The following is a 13,277-nucleotide window of genomic DNA, read 5'->3' as shown; positions in this document are numbered from 1 at the left end:
CCTCATAATCTTGTACACCTCAATCAGGTCGCCCCCTCAGTCTTCTCTGCTCCAACGAAAACAACCCAAGTCTATCCAACCTCTCTTCATAACTTAAATGTTTCATCCCAGGCAACATCCTGGTGAATCTCCTTTGCACCCCTTCCAGTGCAATCACATCCTTCCTATAATGTGGCGGCCAGAACTGCACACAGTACTCCAGCTGTGGCCTCACCAAGGTTCTATACAACTCCAACTCCTTACTTTTGTAATCTATGCCTCGATTGAGAAAGGCAAGTGTCCCATATGCCTTTTTCACCACCCCAATAACATGCCCCTCCGTCTTCAGAGATCTATGGACACACACACCAAGGTCCCTTTGTTCCTCAGAACTTCCTAGTGTCATGTCGTTCATTGAATACTTCCTTGTCAAATTACTCCTTCCAATGTGTATCACCTCACACTTTTCAGGGTTAAATTCCATCTGCCACTTATCTGCCCATTTGACCATCCCGTCTATATCTTCCTGTAGCCCAAGACACTCAACATCACTGTTAACCACCCAGCCAATCTTTGTGTCATCCGCAAACTTACTAATCCTACCCCCCACATAGTCATCTGTCGTTTATATAAATGACAAATAATAGGGGACCGAGCACAGATCCCTGTGGTACACCACTGGACACTGGCTTCCATTCAATAAAGCATCCTTCTGTCATCACCCTGTCTCCTACAACTAAGCCAATTTTGAATCCACCTTATCAAATTACCCTGTATCCCATGTGCATTTTCCTTCTTTATAAGTCTCCCATGTGGGACCTTGTCAAAGGCTTTGCTGAAATCCATATACACTACATCAACTGCACTACCCTCATCTACACACCTGGTCATCTCCTCAAAAAATTCAATCAAATTTGTTAGGCATGACCTCCCTCTGACAAAGCCATGCTGACTATCCCTGATCAAACCTTGCCTCTCCAAGTGGAGATATATTCTTTCCTTCAGAATTTTTTCCAATAGTTTCCCTACCACTTATGTGAGACTCACTGGCCTATAGTTCCCTGGCTTATCTCTACAACCCTTCTTAAATAGCAGAACCACATTAGCTGTTCTCCAGTCCTCTGGCACCTCCCCCGTGGCCAGAGAGGAATTAAAAATTTGGGTCAGAGCCCCTGCGATCTCCTCCCTTGCCTCCCTCAGCAGTCTGGGACACAAATCATCCAGACCTGGAGATTTGTCCACATTTAAGCCTGCCAACACCTCCAATACCTTGTCACTCGCTATATCAATTTTCTCAAGAACCTCGCAGTCTCTCTCCCTGAGTTCGATACCTTCATCCTCATTCTCTTGGGTGAAGATGGACGTGAAGTATTCATTCAATACTCTAGCGATGTCCTCTGGCTACACCCAGAGATTGGCCCCTTGGTCCCTTATGGGCCCTACTCTTTCCCTGGTTATCCTCTTCCTATTGATATACTTATAGAATATCTTGGGATTTTCCCTACTTTTACCAGCCAGAGCTTTCTCATATCCCCGCTTTGCTCTCCTAATTGCTTTCTTAAGTTCCACCTTACACTTTCTGTACTCCACTAATGCCTCCGCTGATTTGCTTCCCTTGTACCCGCTAAAAGCCTCTCTTTTCCTTCTCATCGTAACCTGAATATCTCTGGTCATCCATGGTTCTCTGGGCTTGTTACTCCTTCCTACCACCCTAGAGGGAACATGTTGAGCCTGTACCCTCCCCAGTTCCTTTTTGAACACCCCCCACTGCTCCTCTGTAGATCCCAGCCAATGGATTTGGTATCTGAGGTGGAGGGTCTCTTGCTTGTTTGCCAGTATGTTCCCACTTCTGGGCCATTCTGAAAGTGGATAGTTGTGGGGGAGTGGTGATGGCAACCCAACTAAGGCCTTTAAATGGTCTATTAAAGGTGTTGTGGCAAAAGCATGGTCAGGGAATGGAGGCAGCCTCTCAGCAGCACCCGTGTGGGAGGTAGGGCTTCACCCTGTAGGGGACCAGGCCCCCCCCCACCATGGTCATCAGACTAGAGCTTCCATTTTGAGGTACCATCTCATTCTCCCCTGCCACATCAGAAGCTCCCACTTTGGCATGTGGGGCTATCGACCTGTCTCCTATCAGAAGTCCTTCCTAATGGCCCTCTACCCTTGAGAGTCTGCCCACCTTAACTGGACAGCAAGCACGGTGCATGGCCCAGTAATTTGGCAATTCCAGTCCTCCAACGCTAGAGTCCTGACCCCAATACGAAAATCCAAGCCCATTGTGTTGGGAGTCGGTGGTCCCAGATGTCCAGTAAAATGTTTGGCAGTCTTTTTCCTTCTGGTTATTCACAATGAAAGATAAAATACAGAGACAAAGGCAAGTTGGGGAGGATGCTGATGTAATGAAAGGCTGTAATATGGTTGGAGTGCAGAAGAGAATAGTCAGAAATGATCTATTATGTCAAGTATGATGACCCATTGATGTGGGGAATTTTGATTTGTTGTTTAATTTGTACTATTCTGAGAAGATAAGTTATACTGCTTGAATTCATTGAGTCCGAACATAACTGCTGTTCTGACTGTTCACATTACTGTGAAATAAAGCAGTTATTGATTAATATCAGATCAAATCTCACCAACTGTTTGTTCAGTCTTCCTTCAAGGAGATTAAAGACATACACATATGAAAGACACTGAAATCCAGTTTAGGTCACAAGGGTGTATTCTAGTTAATTCCCTGAGTAACTCTATTATTCAAGCCAGCTAAACGATATGACGCTCAAACTGATTAGAGGAGTGACTGATGTCACTGCCAGTATCTAAGGCTGATCCAAATTTGTAGCATCCTCCATCCGAAGAAAACCACAATGTTATAACGATAAGGTCAGGAAGTTAAACTCTGGGCAATCACAGGAAAATATCCAGCTGTGATAGCCACTTCTCTGAATTAGACACCAGAGTTGCCACAAGACAATAATAAGCCTACAGTAACTGCCAAACTGCAGCAAGTGCATGATGTACTGTGGAAACAATGTGTTTTGCAACTAAAGATTATTTGAGTAAAAAACTGACCTAACAACAAGGATATGGCAAAAGTTTACACTTGGTTGAAGTGTACCTTTCTTGGTAACTATTACTCAGTAACTAAAACAGTGTTGCCAGACTATGCTGGGTGTTTCCAGAACTGGATCTGTTGAAATCTCCCGAGTGGGATGACAACTGTTTTAAGCAAACAACACTTTTAACATAAACAGACAATACTTGAGAATTGGAATACAAATTGTTAATACCGTTCTGTGGTCAGGGTGGTTGTGCTGTCCTGTCAATAAAACCACACCCAAATATTAATTGATATTCTTCAGATGCTGATTCACCTGCTGTGCATTTTCAGCATTCTCTGTTTAATCTGTCATGCAATTTTGAGTTTCTATGTCAGCCCAGTGCTGCAACTTGTTCTGAGGAAGCTCGGAGGTTTTGAGAACTCATTCAGAGCAAATGAATGACTAAAGTGTGATTGTGTGACTTTGCCTGATTCGTTTGAGCTAGATTGTATCCTGGCAGACTGATGTCTTTCAATTAAGATGATTGCAAGGAAAGTTCTTATAATTATTACATGCAACCTGATTAAGACTTTAGAATCATGTGTAATTGTACTTTCAGTAGTGCTAGTCACACTGAAGTTTCAAAGCATAGCTAATCTGCTGGTGGCTAGTGTAACTGCAGGACTAGCATTGAAATCACAGGAGCTATCCCTGCAGCGGCACAAGGATAATCACTTTAGCAGATGACAGACTACAAATGTGATGTCAGCAAACAAATAGAAAGTACACTGGAAGAGGTTCCATTGTTAGTATGGAGTATAGGTCAGAGTGCAGCTCAGTGCACCCGATTAGTTGCATTCTTCATTTTTGGACCATTAATTTTAATTGAGCAGTTAGTGAGAATGTCAGCGTGTTTGATTCGATGTTTACTAAAATTAATGGTCAGAATATCTGGAGCACCATGAATTGGGCACAGTGTCCTCTCCAATCCATACTCCTTACAAGGAACAGAACTGTACAAAAGATACCCTTGGAGGTTGAATCTGGTGATGGGTTCAGTGAGAAATTTCAAACTCTTCCATTAACCCCTTAGGCTCCTGTCATGTGTAGAGAAACTCCTGTCTCCAAAGGTTTTTAGATTACAGCTCATACACTGCGATGCTAAGACAAACCATAAAAAAAATCACAGTATATCATTACTAAGGTATCACAAGTGTTTACTACCAGAACGACACACATTAGCATCTAAAATATTATAATGAGTAAGTATTGCACTGCCCGAAATGTCATCTTTCAGATGAGATGTTGAATCCTGTCTGCCCTCTAAGGTGGACAGAACAGATCCCATGGCATTGTTTCAAAGAAGAGGGGAGTTCTCCCCACTGCCTAACCAATATTTATCCCTCAGCCAGCACCATTAAAAAATAGCTTATTTGGGTCATTTTCATGTTTATGGGAGCTTCTGTGGCAGCCAAATTTGGCAGCCAAGTTTTCGAGAATGCAACATTGACTACACTGCATCTGTAATATTCACATAGGCATCCAAAGATATGTTCGGGGCCTCTACTAGAAACACATGTTAGGCCCTTTGCACATGCAAATTAAGCAGCCTTGTGCCTTTTTGATGTCTCCTTTGTAGAATTGAGCTTCCCAGAACTAAATTCTGTAAAAAGAAAAGACCTGTAGCCTAAAAGGGTCCTCAGGACACTGTTCAGTCTTTGAGGAATATACAACATGGAATTTATTATTGTTGCTGCCTTCTCTAGTAGCTGGGGGAGGGAAATGAAGAGAGTAACCCCAGTGAGGCCACAGAAAGCATTCCAGCCATTGAATCATAGAAATTACAGATGGAAGGCAGACATTTAGCCCATCATACCTGTGCTGATGCTAGCTCAACTGGATCAATCTATACTGATCTTATTTGCACCTGATTCAGCCCCTGCCTCAGCTCATCTGCTGCTGAAACCCTCATCAATGTTTTGATACCTCTAAACCTGACTATTCCAAAGTTTTGACCAAGCTTTTGGTCTGCAGCCCTGATATCGTCTTCAGTGGCTTAGTGTCAAAAATGCTTTATTGCTCTTGGTAGGTACCTTGGGATACTATATTAAAGGCATTATATAAATGCAAGTTGTTGTGGTTGTTGCTCTCCTGGCCGGCCTCCTTGCAAACTCTGTAAACTTGAGCTCACCCAAAACTATGCTGCCTTGTGACACACGGCAACCACTGGTCCGGCAATGTCCCGATTTTAACATTCTCATCTTGGCTTTCAGCCCCCTCCATGGCTTCACTCCTTCCTATCTCTGCGACCCCATCCAGCCCTACAACTCTCTGAGTTCTCTGTGTTCCTCAATTCTGGTCTCTTGCGCATCCCCAATTTTCAATCACTCCGTCATTGGCAGCTGTGCCATTAGCTGTCTTGGACCTTAAACTCTGGATCTCTCCAGCTCGCTTTTCTCCTGTAAGACGCTCCCTAAAACCTACCTTTATGATCAAACTTTTTCCTCCTGTCCTAATATCTCACGTGGCTTGCTGTCAGATTTTGTTTGATAACTCTCCTGTGAAGGGCCTCAGGATGTCTTAATATGCTGAAGGCACTAAACAAATGCAAGTTGTTGTTGTTCGTTGCAATTGGATGTCTTTCTTTTTCAAATAGTTAACCAATTCCTTTAGTTAGTCGTCTTAGTAACTTCTTGTAGTGAAACGTATTTTATGTTCAAACAATCTATTGCCTGAAAAAAGTCTTTGAAACTTCCCCTTTTTCTCATAATCATAAGTTTCTGTTCCTTGTTACTGATTTACTAACCAGTGGAAACAACCTGTCGTCAATCAACCTCTCAAAAATTTTCAGAATTTATAAAAACTCTATGAGATCCCATTAAAGCTTTTCTCTTCCACCAAAAAAATTATTTCTTCTTAATTATAACCTTTTATTCCTGGTTGTTTTCTAAGGATTGTTAAAATATATCAGACTCCCTGCTTTCTGTCTCTTAGATATCTGTCTATCTATATAGTTACATTCCCTCAATTGCCTAAATTTTTGCAGCAATTACTTTATGTGGCACCTTATGAACACATTCTGAAAATCATTCACAATGTTCCTTTTAATTGTATATGAATCATCCGGATTAAATTAGTCATGCACAGCTTGTTTTCTGTAGAACGGTGATGGCTCCCTTCATTCTCTTCCAACTGTTGACTAATTTTATCTTTATTATTTGTAGCCGATTTTCGCGTAGGAACAGGGGAGTGGCAGGGGCATAAAAATGGCATCATTAGCCTTATTGACTGTCAACCCTGAAAATCGGCCTCCTCTAATTTTCACCGAGGTGGCTGAGCCATGTGCCTGAAACAAGCACCAAGCCTCTATCGCATGCAATTCAGGGTCCTAATGATGTTACTAAAAGCCCAGTTGCAATTTTAAGCTCATGGAAGGGGCATACCACACAAATTCTCCACCCATGTGTACAGGCGTTCTGATCAGGACACAGTCAGAAAAATGTTAAAAAAATACATTTTTTTTTCAGAAGGAACAGGAATTCAAGCAGGGCCTCTGAGGCTTCCATCCTGTGTCAACTGCTGAGAGGCCAAAGGTTATCTAGAGTTCTCTGAGCAAAATGCCTGTCACAGCTCCCCATCATTCCTCCTTCATCAGTACTTGGTGTCTCATCACCTGTCATCACAGTTATGCCTATTAACTGCCTGTAAAGAGGGTGTAACTGACAAATCCATGATGCTAGATCAACACCCAACTTATACTGCATTGAAGTTTGAGGCAGCAATTGTGAAAAGCACCAGAGGTGGCTGTGAGTTCATTGTTAGACTCGTCCAAATGGTGACTGAGTGATGTCACATCCCAGCATAATGCTATTTCTCATATGTGTATAGCATTACTAGGGCCTGTGCTGTTTACAGAAGATTTAAAAAGCTCTAACTAAATGTTACTGGGAATCTTTGAAAGTTATTTCTGCACTTTTTTTCCTCTATTGCCTCTTAAATAGTCAGTGGTCAAGCGGGCAAGTGTTTGGGCCCTTGATCCCTTCTACTCACCCATCATCGCCTCTCAGATAACCACTCACCTGCTATCATCCCAGTCCTGCAAATGCCTTGTAAACAAGTTCCTTGTTCCCTTCCATGCTTCCTCTGCCTGGCCCATCTTGGAACACAGATCTGCCCCTTTAGGTGCAGCAACCCCAACTGTGTTCCATCCACTTCTTGTCCTAATGACCAGGAGAGAGTTAGCAATGGGGTAACGTGTGAAGTCATGATGCGCACAGATGCAAAGGGGCATGGTTCCATTTTTACTGAATGGCCAATAGTAAGTTAAGATGAATTATTTGTGAGTCACCTTTGCAAATAGTTTTTGGTGGAGTGATATGATCAAGAGGTTTAGCATACGTTGCAAGAAAAGGATGAGAGGAAACAGCAGACAAAAGATCATGTGAACACTGGTCTGATGGCCATCTTTCACACAATCTATAGCGACTATACCCAGATTCTATAATTAGCTGATTTGCTTTTAACCTCTTAATTTCTACACAGAGTTTATAATTCATTTTCATTAGAAATGAACAATTATTTGCATAAGTTTTACTGCTGCTATCTAGATATGTCATGGTGGGAGTTCTACTGTTTTACACTGTTTGATATCTTTCAGAGAATTGTTAACAACCCCATCATGCTGATAGCTCTGACTCATACTATTATTAGTTGACAGTCATGGATATTCTTGTCATGGTAACACAATGGTCAGATTTACTTTTGTGTCCTTTGTCAGATCGTGTAGCTTCTTATAAGCCTCTTTCCATGTGCAGGATGCTGTGGATGATGCATTCACAATTGTCTGCTAATTGCATCAGACTCAGATCCTCCTTCAGCAGGATAGTTAGCATCACTCCAAAACATTAACCACAAATCCTCACAGACATTCGCGGATAAAGATGGCTTTCTAGAGTTGATATTGAGTCACTATTGACAAGGAAAACATACTCTGGTGAAGCTTTTCCTCTTGAAACAGTTAAATTTTGTTTTTTCCAATAATTTATATAGATTTTTCTTTTCCCACCTATTTCCATTATTTTTAAATCTATAACTGTAATACCCTGTCGTCAGTCTTTCCACCCCACCCACCCCCACTAGAGCTGTACCTTGAGTGTCCTGCCATCCATTCTTAATTAGCACATTCTCTTAGATAATATCACCACCTTTAACACCCCTTTGTTCCTTTTGTCTGTGACATCTTTTGATTATCTGCTCCTATCACTGCTTGCTTGTCCCTACAACCGCCCCACCCTCAACTTCTCTCTCCCCCCGCCCCCCCCCCCCCCCACCCCCACCACCACCACCACAACCTTAAACCAGCTTATATTTTTATATTTCACCCCCCACCTAACTTTACTCAGTTCTGCTGAAGGGTCATGAGGACTCGAAACATCAACTCTTTTCTTCTCCGCCGATGCTGCCAGACCGGCTGAGTTTTTCCAGGTAATTCTGTTTTTGAGTTAAATTGCCAGCTCGGCCTAGTCTAACCTCATTATTACAGCTGTGCACCCATTGCCTATTTTCTCATCCATGGAAATGAATATATTGAGGATAATTTTAACCCCCCAAGAACAAATGGGTGAGAACTTTAAAAGTAAAAAAATTTCAAATCCGACTCCAACCCACTTGGAACCGTTCCACACCCCTCCCCCCCCCAAAACATTTCTGATCTTAATTGAGAATTAATGGTGAGTGGGAGGATGACCAATACACTATCAGGAGACAGGTCAATCATAAAAGCTTTTAAGGAGGCTGCGTGCCTCCATTTTAACTTACTTTTTCATATTTAATTAACTCTATTTACGTTTCCCTGGTCTTGGAGGTAATAAGGCTGAACCCATGAAGTGAATATTTTACAGTGCTGCCTTTGGGATAGGAAAGGCAGAAATATCCCCACCCTCATCTCAACAAGCCAACCTGTAAAACACTCCCTCCTTCATCATTCAACCCCTGACCACTATCTCACCCCCTCCCTGTGATCTCTCACTCCTCCCACTGGACCCCCAATGAGCACAGTCTCTATCTGCCTCCCTACTGGTGCTCCTCCACTGATAAACAGGCTGGCTGTCGGCCGAGATACTAGATCAAAACATTTGCAGGTGTCCTGCAGTTAAAAAAAACTGTTCTATCAGGGGCTCCAACTCTCAGTTGAGAGCTTAAACCAAAGCCCTATCTGTTCAAGTGGATGTAAAACATTCCAAAACATTGTCCAAAGAAGGGTGAGGGGTGGCGGAGGGAAAGGGGCTTCTGCCCATGCTCTGGTCAATATTCACCACTCAAGCAACATCACAAATGCCAAATAAACTGGTCAATTATCTCATTGCTGGTTGTGGAACCTTGCCATGCATACATTTGGCTAACCTGTTTGGTCACATATCAAGAATGACTACATTCAAAAGTATTTCATTGTCTGTGAACCACATTGGAAAGAGATAGGCACTATAGAAAAGCTTCAGTGCTCAGCTACCATTCACTCAGCTCAACAAAACAACCTGTATTTATCTAGCACTTTTAACTTATTAAAATATCTCAAGGTGCTTCACAGGGGCAAAAGGAAACAAAATTTGACAGCGAGCCACATAAGGAGATATTTGGGAAAAACACCACAAACTTGGTCAAATAGATAAATTTTAAGTAGTGTCTTGAATGAGGAAAGTGAGGCAGAGAGAACTCCAGAGTTTAGAGCCAGACAATTGAAGACATGACCACTTATAGTGAAGCAATTAAAATAGGGGAATGCTCAAGAGGCTAGAATTAGAGAAGTGCAGATATCTCAGGGGGTTGTAGGTCTTGGTGAGATTGAAAAGATAGGGAGGGACGAGGCCTTGGAGGGATTTGAAAACAAGGATGAGGATTTTAAAATCAAGATGTTGTTTAACAAGGAGCCAGTGTAGGTTAGCAAGCACATGGGTGATAGGTGATTGGGATTTGGTGCAAGTTAGGACATGCAGGCAGCAGAGTTTTAGATGGCCTCAAGTTTATGGAAAGTAGAATGTGGGAGGTTGGCCAAGAATGTATTGGAATAATCATGTCTGGAGGTAACATAGGCCTGGAGGATAGTTTCAGCAGGTGAGCTGAGGCAGGGACATTACAGAGGTGGAAGTAGGCCATCTTAGTAGCAGCCAGGATATGCAGTTGAAAGCTCATCTCAAGTATGTCACAGAGGTTGGGAACAGAACGGTTCAGCCACAGATAGTTGCTAGGGAGATGGATGGAGTCTGTGGCCAGGGAATGAAGTTTGTGTCAGGGACAAAAGTCTTCCCAATATTTGATTGTTCACCAGCATTGGATGTCGGACAAGCAGTTAGTCAATCTAGAGACAATGGGAGGGTCAGGAGAGGTGGTGGTGAGGTAGAACTGGGCATACATGTGGAAAGTGGTATGTTTTTGGTCGGTGTCAGCGAGGAGCAGCATGTAGATGAGAAACACAAGAAAGCCAAGGATCCTTGGGGATACCAGAGGTAACTGTATGGGAGTATGAAGAGAAGCCATGATGATGATTCTCTGGCTGTGATTAGATAGGTATGAATGGAATGGAATGAAGTGAAAATGAAGATATGAAAGGCAAGTGCAGTCCCCTGCAGCTAGACAAGAGTGGCGAGGTGTTCGGTAAGGATAGTGTGATCAACAGTACAAAGGCTGCAGACAGGTTGAGAAGGACAGGAGGGGCAGTTTACCTTTGCACAGTCAAATAAAATGTCATTTGTGACTTGGATAAGAGCCATTTCTGTCTGGTGGCAGGGGTTGACACCTGATCGGCGAGATTCAAACATGGGGACGACTTTTCCTGTGGGCCTCAGGACCCTGACACCAGGCTCAAATGGCGATCAGAAGCCCACGTGGGAAGCACTCACTCATCTGTGATTTTCCCCAAATTGGCCAATCAGTGGCCACAGTTGGGATTGCAATCCAACTAAAGACGTCAAGTAGGCTGTTGGAGCTGGGGGCTGCCAATAAGATGCCCTCCAGCTGGGAAGCAGCAGCAAGTTGCCTTTGCAGGTAAGTGAGGAAGAGAGCGCCCTATGATGGTAGTGCCCTCTCTCTACTTTTCAAAATTTAAAATGAACAGGAGTTCTCAGCAGCTGGGCTTTTGTGGAGAAACTCGGCAGCCTGCAAATTAAGACAGGGTCTCCAAGCCAGCCTGGAGGGTTTGCAAGCCTCTTTCCCCCTAAGTCTTCCCCCAGGAGGCTGCTTCCAGGCAAGCTGTTCCCCAATCCCTCCAGTGACTCAGAGGCCAAGTAGAAAATTCCAGTTGGCCTCTGATAATAGGCCTTAATAGATCATTAGTTGGGTGAATTGGCTAACTCTGCTTGCAGGCCGACAGCCTTCCTGCTTCCCCCCCTCCGACCCCCATCCCAACCCCAATCCCACATCCAGGAAAATGGCCAGGGGGCTGGATATAGTTGGGGGACTAGCATGCTAGCAAGCAGTCAGTGTGAATTTTAGCATCTGCCGGCCTCTGTACTCACTCCCATCAGGGTCTACGGATCTTCCCCATTAAGTTCCAGGAAAGATGGGCATGAATTTCGGAGGGGACAACACATTGGTTCAAACTGAGTGTACTCTGTATAAACACTATTTATGTTACAGTTTCAGTGAGTAAAAGGCACACTGAACATGGATTCATTCTGCCCTTTCTCTCGCTTGGTCGTTAAGAGCAGACAAAATAGAATACAGAAACGTTTTACTGTCTGATAAGAATCCTTTGCTACAGCACACGTTCAGGCTACATTTTAAAAATCCTCACAACACACTTCACCTCAATGTTGCATTTCTGTTATCAAAATCTCTCCCCCTTTTCACCTTTTTAATTACAGACCACTCTTTTAGCAGCTGCTACCACAGAGCTCGGGCATTCATACTCAGTGGTGTACACCTAATACATGTGAATCACAGACAATGTACATCCACCACTACAATTATTTTGTAGCAAATTTGCTTGACTAATCTCACATTGTATTCATTTTTCATGCAGCCAAATTTTTCTTAAAGGGGAAGGAATGTTTGGGAAAATTCAGGAATCAATACATCCTCACAAAAATGTCCCTTATTCTTAGCATCTTCCTTACTTTCCTGGAATAGACTACTATAATATTAAATAGTGACATCAGGAAGATAATATTGTAACACAAAAATGTTTTCACAATGAGGAAAGCTTGGATAGGCTGGGTATTTTTTCCCTTTGGAACAAAGTATGCTGAGGGGATATTTAATTAGCTGTATAAAATTATGGGGGGCCTAAACAGAGTGGATTTTCTTCTTGTGTTCTCTGTCCACAGCACCACAACAGGTAGGGCAAGCGGCAGCTCCCAAATCCACCCCAGGCGGAAGGGGAATTGAACCCCGTGCTGTTGGCACCAATCTGATCCACACCATCCATCCAACCAACTACACCCCCCCCAACCACGGAGTCTGAGTCTCTGTGGCAGCATACATTTCTACATAGATGTTTTAGCCTGCAGCTGTGGATAGTGATGGTAGAGGCTCCAATTTCTTTCCATCACATGGGCTGACCACGAATCTTTCCCGCTCTTACCGCCTGCCATTGATGTCATAGAGTCATAGTCATAGAGTCTACAGCACAGAAAAAGGCCTTTCGGCCCATCGAGTCTGCGCCAGTCAAACAAGTAATACGGACTCGAAACGTCAACTGTGTCCCTCTCCACAGATTCTGTCAGACCTGCTGAGTTTTTCCGGGTATTTTTGTTTTTGTTCTAGATTTCCAGCATCCGCAATATTTTGCTTTTACCTAATTATTCTAATCCCATTTTCCAGCACTAGGCCCATAGCCTTGTATACCATGGCATCGCAAGTGCACATCCAAATACTTCTTAAATGTTATGAGGGTTTCTGCCTCTACCACCCTTTCAGGCAGTGAGTTCCAGATTCCCACCACCCTCTGGGTGAAAACATTCTTCCTCACATCCCCTCTAACCTCCTGCTTCTTACCTTAAATCTATGCCCCTGGTTATTGATCCCTCTACCAAGGGGAAAAGTTCCCCCCTGTCTACCCTTTCTATGCTCCTCATAATTTTATACACCTCAATCATATCCCCCCTCAATCTCCTCTGCTCCGGGGAAAATAATCACAGTCTATCCAATCTCTCCTCATAACTAAAACTCTCCAGCCCAGGCAACATCCTGGTAATTTCCTCTGCACTCTCTCTATAGCGCAATCACATCCTTCCTATAATGCGGATTCTAGAACTGCACGCAATA

The sequence above is a fragment of the Cetorhinus maximus genome, chromosome 20 (genome assembly GCF_964194155.1).
Source record: "Cetorhinus maximus chromosome 20, sCetMax3.hap1.1, whole genome shotgun sequence".
Classification (NCBI taxonomy): domain Eukaryota; kingdom Metazoa; phylum Chordata; class Chondrichthyes; order Lamniformes; family Cetorhinidae; genus Cetorhinus; species Cetorhinus maximus.
Note: the sequence above shows the minus strand (reverse complement) of the source record.